Genomic DNA, 14,088 nt, shown 5'->3' on the forward strand with positions numbered 1-14,088 from the left:
CATGCCCGAAACGTCGATTCTCCTGCTCCTTGGATGCTGCCTGACCTGCTGCGCTTTTCCAGCAACACATTTTCAGCACTGTCTACATGTGACACAACTTCAAGAACTATGTACTTGAATTCCTAGGTCCCTCTGTTCTAGAATACTACCCAGGCCCTACCATTAATTACATAAGCCCTACTCTTGTTTATTATACTAAAATGCAATATCTCACATTTATCCAGATTGAAATCCATCTGCCATTTTTCAGCTCATTGATCTATTTGATCAAGATCCCTTTGTAATCTCAACAAACCTTCAACTATATATTATGCCACGTACTTAATAATCATGCCTTCCATAATCTCATCCAAATAATTTATGTCAATGACAAACAAAAAACAACTGATCCCTGTGGAACAGATCAAAAAGCAACCTTCCACCACCACTCTCTGTCACCTACTATTAAGCCATTTATGTATTCAATTGGCAAGCTCACCCTGAATCCCTTTGTGACCTAACTTTACTAATTAGTCTACCTGTGATTCTGCCACAAATCTCATTGTAGTTCACATTGTTCAGGCTTCTATAAAGTTCCACCCCAAACTTTAAATTATTCCTATGTCTAATAGAAAATTGCGCAGGCAATTGTGATTTATTGGTAACAGTTTCTCTAAGTGAGGAGATTGTGGGTACAATTCTACTGCAGATAGCATATAATGCAAAGTTGGAGTGCAGCACTTTAAAGAAGCTATTTAATCAGATGAGATTATTAAGCTAATGTCCTGTCTTCCATCTAAGATGTACAAGATATTTTCATATTATTTCGAAGAAGAACATGGGTGTTCTGGCCCTTTTATTTATATCAGAGCAAAATGTACAACAGCTGCACTGCAGAAATTCACCAAAGATCTTTAGACAGCACTTTCCATACCCATGACCACTTCCATCTAGAAGGACAAGGGCAGCAAATACATGGGAACACTACCACCCACAAGTCCCCCTCCAAGCCACTCACCATGCTAACTTTCACAGTCACTGGGTCAAAATTCTGGAATTCCTACCCTCAGGGCATTGTAAGTCAACTAACAGCAAATGAACTGCAGTGGTTCAAGAAGGCAGCTCACGACCATCTTTCCAAGGGTAATCAGGGACAGGAAATATATGCTGGCCTGCAGCAATCCCCATGTACATAAGTACATTAAAACAAACTATAAGTCTACAACTTATCTGCTGATTAGAACTTAGCCTTTTATGGGAGTTCGCTGCATCACATTTTCTACAATGCAGCAGAGACTACACTTCAAAATCAAATTAACTGACTATAAACTGCTTTAGGTTATGTTTCTTAAGCATATGTATGTATGCATGCAATTCTAAGAATGGTCACACAGGAGTCATCAAAAGAAAAGGGTAAAGGGAGACAGTCTTGGTCACTGGAGTAATTCCTATGCATTGTTGTTAATATACCTGTGCATCTTGTTTGTTGCTGACTCTCTGTTATGCAGGTCAATTTCCAGAAAATACTCATTAGCTACATTTTCTCTTTTTGTCTGGAGGATATTTTCCAAACCAAAAATCCCTGCCAATATGAAGGCATCATTAACTTGACTTGTGATTGCCAAATAGTAATTACCTGTTGCTGGCTCAGATTCTAACAATTACCAGAATTTAGACAACACGTGGCTTGCAGTTTTACATGCTCTGGAAGCAATGAGCCGAAAAATGTTCCAAATGCCCAATTTTATGATTCTTATATCTTAGGAACGTAAGTTTCAGAATTGAGAATTTTAAATGGAGGATAAATGATAAAAAAAACTGATCTGAGAAGATGGTTTATGTTTATTTATGAGGGCTCAATGCAAGGAATTGCAAACTAAACTAACGACCTCTCCACGCCTCTGCATGGTGACAGGATGTCTACAGTTATCTTGTTAAAGAGATTAAATTGTTCACATTTTTTCACAAAAGAATGGGAAGGTTTGGGAGATAGAGATAATAAAAGATGAATTTGTATCTCAAGTTTGTCATATTGTTATGGAAATAGGTGATGTAGGACATTAACTTTACCTCTTTGATTTCTTGTTCCGTTGACAATAGGAAGATGCTGGGACCAGAAGGTAGAAGGCTACAAGCACTTGGTGCTTTATACCAGCTTGAATGTAGCAAAGGGTAGCAGGAACCAAGGGAGTTCCTGATTTGAAGTCACTAACCAGGAATGCAGTGAGGTGCATGTTTGAGTTGGGGAGTCCACAGTCAAAAAGTCTTTGAAGAAAAGTTAGAAAATTCATCCAAGTCATTGCACATAATCACAGTTTTATTAGCTGGATGTTAGCAAAAGGACCCCAAGATACCTCATATCTTGGAGAATAGCTGGAATACTGAAGAGAATCAAAGGATGAAATCTCCCCAGTCCCTGAATGATGTGGACCATGGCAAGAAGTTTGGGAAAACTCTGGTGAGATGTCAAGACCAAAAGTCAAATTTTCCCACAAAGTCCTGGACATCAAAAAGAGATTCTTGCCAGTGAGCAGTAAAAGGCCTACCATAGATTTTTGCTCATTATCACCATCATTATTACCATTTCTCATCTCAGCAATAAGCAGGTTCCTATGCTCCCACTAGCAAGATAGAAACTGGATGCTGAGAATTTCCAACATGAAAGTCTGAGGGGTTATCTGGCAACTGGACCTCCATCATGGCCAGTCATCATCAACATCTCATGGCACACTCCACAGGCAGTGGCTGCCTACACTTGACATTCCCAGACATTGACATAACAATCTCACTGTATCATCATAGCACATGTACAATCCTTTTCTACTTCTACTGTACTTCAATGCTGCACTTTGGAATGCACTGGCACCTTTCATTCCAATGCTGCTGCAAAGAAACTATGTGCACAGGAACAGGCATTGCATATGAACCATCCAAATAGCTCTGGACCAAAACTGACGGAAAGTAGTTACCAGTCAACACAAGGGGTGGCACGGTGGCTCAGTGGTTAGCACTGCTGCCTCACAGTGCCAGGGTGCTGGGTTCGATTCCCGCCTGTCTGTGTGGAGTTTGCACATTCTCCCTGTGTCTGCGTGGGTTTCCTCCCACAATCCAAAGATGTGCAAGTCAGGTGAATTGGCCATGCTAAATTGCCCACAGTGTTAGGTGCATTAGTCAGAGGGAAATATAGGGTAGGGGAATGGGTTTGGGTGGGTTTCTCTTCGGAGGGGCGGTGTGAACTTGTTGGGCCAAAGGGCCTGTTTCCACACTGTAGATAATCTAATATAATCTAATCTAAGGGGCTTGTTCCATCTGAAAAATGTGTTGCTGGAAAAGCGCAGCAGGTCAGGCAGCATCCAAGGAGAAGGAGAATCGACATTTTGGGCATAAACCCTTCTTCAGGAATGAGGAGGGTGTGCCAAGCAGGCTAAGATAAAAAGTAGGGAGGAGAGACTTGGGGGAAGGGCGTTGGGAATGCGATAGGTGGAAGGAGGTTAAGGTGAGGGTGATAGGCCGGAGAGGGGGTGGGGGAGGAGAGGTCGGGAAGAAGATTGCAGGTCAAGAAGGCGGTGCTGAGTCCGAGGGTTGGGACTGAGATAAGGTGGGGGAGGGGAAATAAGAAAGCTGAAGAATTCTGCATTCATCCCTTTGGTTGGAAGGTTCCTAGGCGGAAGATGAGGCGCTCTTCCTCCAACCGTCGTGTTGCCATGGTCTGGCGATGGAGGATGCCAAGGACCTGCATGTCCTTGGCAGAGTGGGAGGGGGAGTTAAAGTGTTCAGCCATGGGGTGATTGGGTTGGTTAGTCCGGGTGTCCCAGAGGTGTTCTCTAAAATGTTCCGCAAGTAGGCGGCCTGTCTCCCCAATGTAGAGAAGGCCACATCGGCTGCAGCGGATGCAGTAAATGATGTGTGTGGAGGTGCAGGTGAATTTGTGATGGATATGGAAGGATCCCTTGGAGCCTTGGAGGGAAGTGAGGGGGGAGGTGTGTGCATTTCTTGCGGTTGCAGGGGAAGGTGCCGGGAGTGGAGGTTGGGTTGGTGGGGGGTGCGGACCTGACAAGGGAGTTGCGGAGGGAGTGGTCTTTCTGGAACGCTGATAGGGGAGGGAAGGGAAATATATCCTTGGTGCTGGGGTGTGTTTGGAGGTGGCGGAAATGACGAAGGATGAGACAATGCGACGATGCATCTGGAGGTTGGTGGTGTGTTAGGTGAGGACCAGTGGGGTTCTGTCCTGGTGGCGATTGGAGGGGCGGGGTTCAAGGGCAGAGGAGCAGGAAGTGGATCTGGCATGGGAGCCCAACACAGTCAGTGAAGGGCAATTCGGGGGCCTGGATATAGTTAGGTGTCCATTTGGGATGATCATGGTCAGGGGCTCTGACTCACTACATTTAAGAGAGTGCACTATGATCAGTCCAGCAGGCCCAATGTAGGCAGTTGGAGATCTGAATGGAGACCAGTCAGGATCCTGTTTAGTCAGTGGTTAGGGCTGTCCATCCAAGTCAGGGGGATTGATTATGATGGAATTGGATGGAAGAGCAGTTAAAAATGACACAGGAGATGATGTGAGGTGTCCCCAGTGCATGAGCAGAATAAGCAGAGGGCAGGATGGTGTACTGTTACAGGAGACCGAGATGGCTGACAGTCACTGATGGTCATATTGCATGCAATAGTGAGAGTTGGGAAAATGTAAGCACAATGGCAGACTTACAGGGAATGGTGGCTTTTTAAGTATAAGTTCGCATAGAGAGGATGGTGGCACTTATTTGATGGGGCACAGAGATCATTGACCTTCTTCCTGCTTTGCAGGGCATTCCTTTCAACTCAGCATATTGAAAGAGGATTCTGGGTAATCCAAGATGGAGGACAGGAAAACTTTCTGGCTGTAACAGCTGTTCCTTTATTGAGGTATTTTAGATGCTGGAGGTGATTTCCTCGAATTCCAGGAGCAGCAATTACTGTTTTATATGCTGTTGCATTCTTTTGGAACTTTGGAAAAAAAAAGCCAAAACAACAGCAGTTTTAAAAGGGAGAAGAACAGATAAAGGAAGCACATGGTGAGGTCAGTTCAGGAGAGAGAGAGAGAAAGAAAGAAAGAAACTGACACTGCCTTTGCTGTTTGAATTCATGTATCGCTGGACATCGGAGTGCATCTGGAAAATTAACAAACAGTGAAATTCACAACTGATCTTGGAGAAACTGTTGGGCGAAGATTACAGCACAAATTCAGATAAGTTAATTGTTTTAAATGGACTACAGAAAGTCTGCAGTAGTGAGTAGAGTGGGTTCATTCTTGAATAATAGATTTTGGAGATATGTCTCTTGATTAAACTTAAAATGTAAGCCATAACTATTAATTTAACCTGCGGCAGTGTTTGTGGCGGAATAAGACGGTGATATATTTTGGGTCTGTAGATTGCGAAGGAACAAAAATGGCCTTTAGTAGAGTGATATGTGCTTCTTGTCAGATGTGGGAGTTTAAAGAGAGTTCAAGGGTTACTGCGGATTATATCTGCCATAAATGCTGTTGGTTGCGAATCTTATCAGATCGAGTGGATCGGTTGGAGAGACAGTTAGAAGCAATGAGGAATTTGCAACAGCAACAGTATGTGATGGATGGCAGTTATAGGAAAGGGAGAAAGTCTCATATATAGTCACACAGATGGGTTAACTCCAGGAAAGATAATGCAGGAGTCTTTTGTGGCTATACCCATTTCAAACAGGTATGCTGTTTTGGAAAATGTAGTGGGTGATGGATTCTCAGGGGCATGGATTGAGTAAATAGACAAAGTCTTTTCCCTGGGGTCAGGGAGTCCAGAACTAGAGGGCATGGGTTTAGGGTGAGAGGGGAAAGATATAAAAAGACACCTAAGGATCAACCTTTTCACACAGAGGCTGGTACATGCAAAAATGAGCTGCCACAGGAAGTGGTGGAGGCTGGTACAATTGCAACATTTAAGAGGCATTTGGATGAGTATATGAATAGGAAGGGTTTGGAGGGATATGGACCACGTGCTGGCAGGTGGGACTAGGTTGGGTTGGGATATCTGGTCGGGATGGACGGATTGGACCGAAGAGTCTGTTTCCATGCTCTACATCTCTATGACTCTATGACTCTGTAACTGACCCAGGCTCCAAGCTGGGTCCAGGTTGGCTGTTTCCTAATTGGCACTGCCCTAATCTCCACCATATCATCCCACAGAATCTCCAGGCTTCTGTTCATGAAGTGGGGAGCAAGCTTTTTTTTCTGGTCTCTGTCTTCAGTGATAATGGTTCAGTCACTTTTGGAATACTGCATGAAATTCTGGTCTCCCTGCTATAGGAAGGATATTGTGAAACCTGTAATGGTTCAGAAAAGATTTACAAGGATATTGCCAGGGTTTGAGGATTTGAGCTATACAGAGAGGCTGCATAGGCTGGAGCTGTTTTCCCTGGAGTATCGGAGGTTAAGGGGTGACCTTATAGACATTTATAAAACCATGAGGACATAGATAGGGTAAATAGACAAAGTCTTTTCCCTGGGGTGAGGGAGTCCAGAACTAGAGTGCATAGGTTTAAGATGAGAGGGGAGAGATTTAAAAGAAGTCTATGGGGCAACTTTTTTATACAGAGGGTAGTCCATGTATGGAATGAGTTGCCAGAGGAAGTGGTGGACACAAAAAAAACTGCAGATGCTGGAATCCAAGGTAGACAAGCAGGAGGCTGGAAGAGCACAGCAGGTCAGGCAGCATCAGGAGGTGGAGAAGTTAACGTTTCAGATGTAATCCTTCTTCAGGATTAGGAGTGGGTGTAAAAGGAGCTGCAGATAAAGGGGGTGAGCAGGGCACGGTGGTGATGTGAGGAGAGGTGAAGACAGGTAGAGGGTACAACCTGGTTGGTCAATGGGAGGAATGAATCCAGTTGGTGGCTAGAAGGAAGAGTCGATGAGAGGAATGGAATGGAGCTTGAGGGGCTGGGAAGGGAGTCAAGTGATGGGAAGGGAGGTTATTTGAAATTTGAGAACTCAGTGTTGAGTCCTCCTGGCTGTAGGCTGCTCAGGCGGACCATGAGGTGTTCCTCCTCCAATTTACGATCTGATTTGTTGTGGTAATGGAGGAGGCCGATGATGGTCATGTCAGAAAGGGAGTGGGAGGGGAAATTAAAATAGCTGGTGACTGGGAGGTCAGGCCGGCCCCTGTGGGCCCAGCTGAGATGCTCAACGAAATGTTTCCTAAGTTTACGTTTGGTCTCCCCAATGGAAAGACCACATTGGGAGCATCAGATGCAGTAGACTAGGTTGGACGAGAGGCAAGTGAACCTCTGGCTCACCTGGAAAGATTGTTTGGGGCCCTGGATGGAGGTGAGGGCGGTGGTGTGCTGGCAGGTTTTGCATCTTTTTGGTTGCAGGGGAAGGTAGCTGGGGGTTCGGTGGCGTCAGGGGGGCCTTATGGAGTTGTGGTGAAAGTGGTACGAATATAGAACATAGAATGTTACAGTGCAGTACAGGCCCCTTGGCCCTCGATGTTGCACGAATCTGTGAAATTAATCTGTTATCCATCCAACCTACACCATTCCATTATTATCCATTTGTATATCCAATGCCCATTTAATTGCCCTTAACATCAGCGAGTCTACTACTGTTGCAGGCAGGCCATTCTACGCCCCTACTGCTCTTAACAACTCTATCAACCTGGGTGGAAACTTTCAGGGATTTATGCACCTGGACACCGAGATCTCTCTGTTCATTTACATTGCCAAGAATTTTACCATTAGCCCAGTACTCTGCATTCCTGTTACTTCTTCCGAAGTGAACCACCTCACACTCTTCTGCATTAAACTCCATTTGCCCCTTCTCAGCCCAGTTCTGCATCTTATCTATGTCCCTCTGTAACCCACAACAACCTTCAGCACTATCCACAACTCTGCCTATAGTGTCATCTGCAAATTTACTAACCCATCCTTCCATGCCCACATACAGATCACTTATAAAAATAACAAAAAGCAGTGGCCCCAAAACAGATCCTTGCGGCACACCACTGGTAACCAAGCTCTAGGTTAAACATTTCCCGTCAACCATCACCCTCTGTCTTCTTTCAACTAGCCAATTTCTGATCCAAACAGCCAAATCACCTTCAATCCTGAAACTCTATTTTGTGCAATAGCCTACCGTGGGGAACCTTATCAAACACCTTACTGAAATCCATTGGCACCACATCATCATCACCTGTTTTGTCACCCTCTCGAAGAACTCAATAAGATTAATGAGGCATGACCTATCCTTTACAAAACCATGTTGACTATCCCTACTCAAATTATTCCTTTCCAGATGATTATAAATCCTATCTCTTATAACCTTTTCCAACACCTTACCCAGTAAGGCTCACTGGCCTATAATTACCAAGGTTGTCCCAATTCCCCATCTTAAACAAGAGAACAACATTTGTTATCCTCCAGTCTTCTGGGACTACTCCTATTGACAATGATGACATAAACATCAAAGCCAAAGGTACTGCAATTTCCTCCATGGCTTCCCAGAGAATGGGAGGATAAATCCCACCCTGCCCAGGAGTGTTATCTATCTTCCAAAGTTGTTAAAACCTCCTCTTTGTCAAACGCAATTCCATTTAATCTAGCAGCCTACATCTCATTAGTCTCAATAACATTGCCCTTTTCCAATGTGAATACTGATGAAAAGTATTCGTTAAGCACTCCCCTATGTCCTCAGATTCCAGGCACAACTTCCCACTACTATCTTTGATTGGCCCTAATCTTACTATACTCATTCTTTTATTCATGATAAACCTATAGAAGGCCTTAAGGTTTTCCTTGATCCTATCCGCCAACAATTTCTCATGTCCCCTCCTGACTCTTCTTAGCCCTCTTTTTAGATCTTTTCTGGCTAAATTATAACTCTCAAGCTCTCTAATTAAGCCTTCACACCTCATCCTCACATAAGCCTTCTTCTTCCTCTTGACAAGAGCTTCAACTGCTTTAGTAAACCATGGCCCCCTCTCTCGACAACTACCTCCCTGCTTGTTGGGAATATACTTATCAAGGACCCGCAGTTGCTGTTCCTTGAATAAACTCCACATTTCAAGTGTCCATCTCCTGCAGTTTCCTTCCTCATCCTATGCATCCTAAACCAGGCCTAATCGCATCATAATTGCCTTTCCCCCAGTTATACATCTTTCCCTGCAGAATATACCTATCTCTGCCCATTGTTATTGAAAACATAACCGAATTGTGGTCACTATTGCCAAAGTGCTCACCTACCTCTGGCCGGGTTCATTCCCTAGTACGAAATGCAATATGGCATCACCCCTTGTTGGCCTGTCTGCATACTGTCTAGATTAGAGTGGTGCTGAAAAGTACAGCAGGTCAGGCAGCATCCGAGGAGCAGGAAAATCGATGTTTCGGGCAAAAGCCCTTCATCAGGAATGAAGGCAGGGAGCCTCCAAGGTGGAGAGATAAATGGGAAGGGGTGGGGCTGGGGAGAAGATAGCAAAGAGTACAATAGGTGGATGGGGGTGGGCATGAAGGCGATAGGACGGAGAGGAGGATGGAGCGGATAGGTGGGATGGAAGGTTAGCAGGTAGGACAGGTCATGAGGATGGTGCAGAGCTGGAAGGATGGAACTGGGGTAAGGTGGGGGGAGGGGAAATGAGGAAACTGGTGAAGTCCATATTGACGCCCTGGGGTTGAAGTGTTCCGAGACGGAAGATGAGGCGATCTTCCTCCAGGCATCGGGTGGTGAGGGAGCGGCAGTGGAGGAGGCCCAGGACCTGCATGTGAGAGAGGGCATTGAAATGTTGGGCCACGGGGTGGTGGGGTTGATAGGTGCGGGTGTCCCGGAGATGTTCCCTAAAGCACTCTGCGAGAAGGCGTCCAGTCTCCCCAATATAGCGGAGACCTCATCGGGTGCAACGGGTACACCTACCTGGTAGTTGTAAGTTGGCGGAAGTGTTTAAGGATGACGGATTGGATGCGGAGACTGGTGGAGCGGTAGATGAAGACAAGGGGGACCCTGTCTTTATTGCATTTGGGGGGAGAGGGTTAGAGCAGTGGAATGGGGAATGGAGGTGGTGTAGTGGAGGGCTGTCTGGATGACAGAGGGGAGGAAAGCACACTGTTCAAAATAGGAGGAAAACCGGGAAGCTTAGGAGTGGAATGTCTCCTCATCTGAGCAGATGCAATGGAAGCGGAGGAATTGGGAGAATGGGATGGAGTTCTTGAAGGATACTGGTGCAAGGAGGTCTAATCCAGGTAGGTGTGAGTCTGTGGGTTTGTAATAAACATCCATCTGGAGACTGTTGCCGGAGATCGAAATGGAGAGATCAAGAAAGGGGACAGAGGTCTGGAGATGGACCAAGTGAATTTGAGGGCAGAGTGAAAGTTGTGGACGAAGTCGATGAACTGCTCCAGTTTAGCCTGAGTGCAGGATGCTGCACTGATGTAGTCATCGACGTAATGGTGGAAGAGTTGGGGCACAGTGCCTGTGTAGGTACTGAAGACAGACTGTTTGACGTAGCCGACAAAGAGACAGGCATAGCTGGGGCCCATCTGAGTGCCTCTGGCCACCGCCTGGTGGAGTCTGGTACAATTACAACATTTTGAAATATGAATTTTGTGTATATGAATAGGAAGGGTTTAGAGGGAAATGAGCCAAATTCTGGCAAACGAGACTAGATTTATTTAGAATATCTGATCGGCACGAACAAGTTGGACTGAAGGGTCTGTTTCCATGCTGTACAGCGCTGACTTTATAACACTAAATGACAGGTAGTTCTTGCTTTGCAGTAGCATCCAATTGTATGGCAAATATGGTGTCAGTGGCTAGAATGTCAAAGTCCCCGCAGTAGGGAACACTTCCATGCTTTCCGTTGCACAAATTTAAATAAAAAGCACACCAAAGAGCCCATTTGGATAACGAATGTGGTGAAGAGAGAAGTTTGCATTTGAAAACTTGCTGCAAGCAATGGCAAACTGGGAGCTATGTAACTCACTTGACAAAACACTAACTGAAAATAGGACAATTTGATTCTATTAGTTCATAGAATACCAAAGGATGCTGCAAATGGATACAATTAGATGGGGGCAAGGCAGTGGTGGAGTAAAATGTAGGAGATGGAGATCAATGCCAGCATAATGTGATAGAATAAAATTACTGTTTTTTTTTAACAAAATCCACTAAAATAAACTTGGTGTAGTGAAAGAGCAGTACAGGAAGTATAGTAAAGTTTTACAATAGGGTCAGGTTTCATTACCATGATATATGCAATAAGGATATAGAAATGAGAAGACAGCCTTGTAAATCTGTGATGTTTTCTTTACTGGGACAGAGTGCATGGAACTAGATTGGTTTTGGTTGTTGAAGCGCCATAGGAAGAAGAATAAAAATAAGAGATTTATAATCTAGAGATGAGAGAATATTTTCACACAGAAAGTTATGAGGCTGCAGAACTCAATTCTAGTATGTATCTAAAGCAAAATCAAATCCAATGATCAGGATTTTTTATTGTTTCACAAGACATAAAGATTTCAGGTCAGGTTAGCATTTATTACGCATTCCTAATTTTCCTTAAAAAGGTGTTGATGAGCCATCAAATTAAAACAATTGAATGGTTGGTTTGTTACGAAATTTCAGAGGGCACTTAATATTCAAGTATGTTGCTGTGGATCTTCAGGATTTAGTTGGATAGATTAATTAAACTAAATTAAATAACTGCAAGAGGTAACAGAATGGGTAAATTTAATTAGGAGTATTTGCTTGCATGAAAAGCCTGTACCAACATGGACTGGTCAGGCTGAATGGCCTGTTTCCATACTGACCTGAGGCAAATATACATTTTAACATTTTGGCCACTTCTGAGCACTGGAATCCATGAGCACTACTATTACTTTTGCCTCTTCATATATAGCTTGAATGGGCATGGGGTATAACATTTCCGAGAGCTATGAGTTGGGGCTTTGAAGACAAAGCCAACAATATTGCTCATCTCAACTGCTTTGGAGGAGGTGGTTGAGCCACGTTCTTGAGTGTTGCAATCCATAAATGTATCTAAGAGTTCAAACGTACCTGAATGTCCAACGAAATAATGACACTTTTTGAAATTGAACATATACTTACAATGAGTAATATTTTAACTGTTAAATAAACCTGTACAATTTTACTGGTCAAGACCACTGGTATACCACAATGACTGGGTCCACTGCATTTCATCATTTATACAAATGATTTGAATCTGAACATAGGAGGTATTGTTAGTAAGTTTGCAGATAACACCGAAATTGGAGGTATAGTGGACAGCGAAGAAGGTTACCTCAGAGCACAATGGGATCTTGATCAGATGGGCCAATAGCCGAGGAGTGACAGAGAAAGTTGAATTTGGATTAATGTGAGGGGGTGCTGCATTTTGGAAAGGCAAATCAGGACAGGAGGTATACGCTTAATGGTAAGGTAGTGGGAAGTGTTGCTGAACAAAGAGACCTTGGAGTGCAGGTTCATTGTTCCTTTAAAATGGAGTCACAAGTAGATAGGATAGTGAAGAAGGTGTTCGGTATGCCTTCCTTTATTGGTCAGAACATTGAGTAAAGGAGTTGGGAGGTCATGTTGTGGCTGTACAGGACATTAGTTCGGCCACTTTTGAAGTACTGCATGCAATTCTGATCTCCTTGCAATAGGAAGGATGTTGTGAAACTTGAAAAGGTTCAGAAAAGATTTACAAGGATGTTGGCATGGTTGGAGGATTTGAGCTACAGGGAAAGGCTGAATAGCCTGGAGCTGTTTTCCCTGGAGCATCGGAGATGGGTGAGTGACCTTATAGAGGTTTATAAAATCAAGATGCATATGGACAGGGTAAATAGACAAAGTCTTTTCCCTGGGATAGGGGAATCCAGAATTAGAGGGCATAAGGAATCCAGAACTAGAGGGCATAGATTGAGGATAAGAGGGGTAAGATTTAAAAGGGACCTAACGGGCAACCTTTTCACGCAAAAGGTAGTGCGAGCTTGGAATGAGCTGCCAGAAGTGGTGGAGATTCGTACAATTGCAACATTTAAAAGACATCTGGATGGACATATAAATAGGAAGGGTTTAAAGGGTTATGAGCCAAGTACTAACAAGTGGGACTAGGTTTGTTTAGGATATCTGGTCAGCATGGACGGGTTGAACCGCAGGGTCTGTTTCTGTGCTGTACATTTCTATGATTCTGTGTACATATCCAGGTTTAGTTCCTGAATATTACAGTTACACTAAAAACTCTACCAATTTTTTTAAAAATTGTTTTTAATGGATAGCCACTTGGCTCTGTTGTAGCATTACAATGATAAGGATTGGTTTTATAATGTTTGAAATTACCTTGTAGTTAACACAAACCTCTACTACTTGATCTCACCATCAAAACCAAATTTGAAACTAATGTCAATTCAAACGGAGGTACGATGAACATTTTACAGAAAATGAAAACAAAACCACTTGACAATGCAAAATTTGCTTTTCTGTATGGTCTGTTGATTAAGTCAAGATCACAGATTAAGTCTAAATCTATACTAATACAACTCAAAAGTTTTAAGATCTTACCTTTGTTTTCAAACAACCAAAGTTGAGGGGTTATTCTCTTAAAGGAGAATTCCTGAAGATCTGCTCAGAGACTTCCTTGTTTTCCCTGACAAATTGATTTAAAAAATGCATTTAGATAAAAACTCAAAGGAATGTAATTAAGCCAACCCAGTGAATCATTTATTTACTTCAAATAAAATATTCCCATAACAAACTATAAAATGATAGCTTCCTTATCTATAATTTTATAATCCTGTTGTGGGAATGCTTTATGTGAAATAAATAAATGACTCACTGGATTGGCTTAACTTCACTCCTGAAGGGCTTTTTTTTAAAATGCAAATTTTATTAATTCGTTAACTGGAAAACAGAAAATCTATGATTAGACAACTATTTAACAGTGCATTCCATGACAATTTGACTATAGTTAAATTGAATGCTTTGCAGTAATGAAAGTAAAATCAATTCATAAAAATTCAAAACGTGCTGTCTGTTCTACAAGTCTTATATACTTTTCTGTATAATTTGTTGAACAAAAGGAGAGCAATCACAATCTAACCTTATTGTCTAAATTGAGT

The 14,088-nt window shown here is 43.2% G+C and overlaps 1 protein-coding gene across 1 annotated transcript in view; it reads right to left on the reverse strand.

The window, feature by feature from the left end:
- hyal6 (hyaluronoglucosaminidase 6) overlaps nt 1–13,632 on the reverse strand; it is a 35,393-nt gene extending 21,761 nt beyond the window's left edge. The window contains exon 1 of the mRNA XM_043708820.1: nt 13,532–13,632. The gene's annotated coding sequence lies outside the window, so the exon portion shown is untranslated. The remainder of the gene's footprint in view (nt 1–13,531) is intronic.
- Between the last annotated feature and the right edge of the window lie 456 nt (nt 13,633–14,088).

This window comes from Chiloscyllium plagiosum, chromosome 19 (assembly GCF_004010195.1).
Source record: "Chiloscyllium plagiosum isolate BGI_BamShark_2017 chromosome 19, ASM401019v2, whole genome shotgun sequence".
NCBI classification, from domain to species: domain Eukaryota; kingdom Metazoa; phylum Chordata; class Chondrichthyes; order Orectolobiformes; family Hemiscylliidae; genus Chiloscyllium; species Chiloscyllium plagiosum.